Source organism: Chiloscyllium plagiosum, unplaced genomic scaffold, assembly GCF_037043375.1.
Source record: "Chiloscyllium plagiosum isolate Xiang-an unplaced genomic scaffold, Cpla_swu_hap1 HiC_scaffold_45, whole genome shotgun sequence".
NCBI classification, from domain to species: domain Eukaryota; kingdom Metazoa; phylum Chordata; class Chondrichthyes; order Orectolobiformes; family Hemiscylliidae; genus Chiloscyllium; species Chiloscyllium plagiosum.
Window position 1 is genome coordinate 38,243,369 of NW_028270183.1, and position 1,700 is coordinate 38,245,068.

Here is a 1,700-nt window from a genome sequence, read left to right on the forward strand (position 1 = left end):
CCCACATGCAGCCATCAGTCCTTTTATGTTGCCATATTTAGTCAGACCTGAATTTCCAAGATATCTCTAAATTTCTATCTCTCTCTTTCTTATCCCTTCCCCTGCACCTCAAACCTTAAGATTATGTTTTTTAACCTCTCCCAGGAGATCACATATTGTTGCTCAATTACTCTGGCACTAGATTCCTGGCAATACCTGCTATTTTCGCAAAGTGCTGAGAGAGGCAAAAAGAGACAAAGACAGACAGTTAGAAAGAGCTTGAGGAAGATTTTAAAAAGGCAGCCATCCAGAGAGGGTGATACAGGCAGTGTGACTGTATGAAGGCAAAGACTGAGATATATACACACACACAGGCTCATACACTCAGGTATAGAGATATACAGACACAGAGTAAGAGAGAGAGAGAGAGATGCACCCAATAGGACCCACAAAGAAAGAGATGCTCTAACAAGCAATGACCACAGAATTGACATGTTGTTTAGATTTTATGACAAATTGAAGAGGGCAAAAACGTTTAGGACATCCTTTGACTAAACAGATTCCTTGCCCAGGGTCGTCTGGTAAAATCCGTAAGACATGGAGACACTGCAGCGCCTAAACTGGCGTTTTTTTTTCTCACATTTAATTTTACTGCACATGACAGAAAACACTGGCTTTAATGATCCTGTCAGCTGTGACCCGGAGATGAGTAGAGTTTAATTATAGCAGCCACGCAGCACTGACAGTGTGTCACTGATGATGGCTCCTGTGAATTAGCAATGGAAAAGGACAAAGAGGAGGTGACAGATATCGAACTTCTCATGAAAATTCCCGTCACTAATACACTGCTCTCACTAACGGACAATCCACTTCACACAGTCAGAATATTGAGGGGGCAAGGGTAGCCCTCATAATACAAATTGTGAAATAGCTTCCCTGAAATCTGAGTGTTCACACGAAGAGGCAGATTTAATTCTGAAATATATATACTTTTTAAAATCATCTGTCCACACCCCCCGCCCCGACAACTGTTCCTATGATAGATTCCTATAGCTATAATGCCTACTCCCAATGTAAATGTGTCACTCTCTACTTGTTCAGAGGAAATTGGCCAGCACCATCACTGTTGAAGTATGTCTTTGCAGGGTGATAAGTTTACATTGATTAAAAAAAATCTATCAAGAATCACAGAGAACTTATAGCTCTGTAACAGGCCATTTGGTCCAACCTGAGTTTGTGTTGATGCTTATTCTGCATATAAAGCAGACCTTCCTGTACTTAACCATACCTGTTCTCCCTCCCACACCTATCTGTCTTCCCTTTAAATGTATCTATGTTCTTCACCTCAGTCTTTCCATGTGACGTCCTGTTGGGCTAATGAAGGTTATCCAGAATTTCTTCTTTGAGTTATTAGTGACTATATTAGATTGATGGACATTTTGGTCCACTCTTGATCATCTATGAAACAATGGAAGGGTTGCTGAGAGTGCGATCAGTGGTATATCCTCCAAGTAATTATACAGTCAGAGGTTTGCTGACTGTACAGTATTTAGTTCATTCGCCAATTATTAGGTATTGAAAGACCTAAGCAGCTATTGAAGGTCTAAAGGTGGCAAGTAACATGCACTAGACATATTAACAGGCATGGCCACTCCAACAGCACCATACAGTGGCTACAAGAACAGGTCAGAGGCTGGGAAATCTGCAGTGAGTAACACACC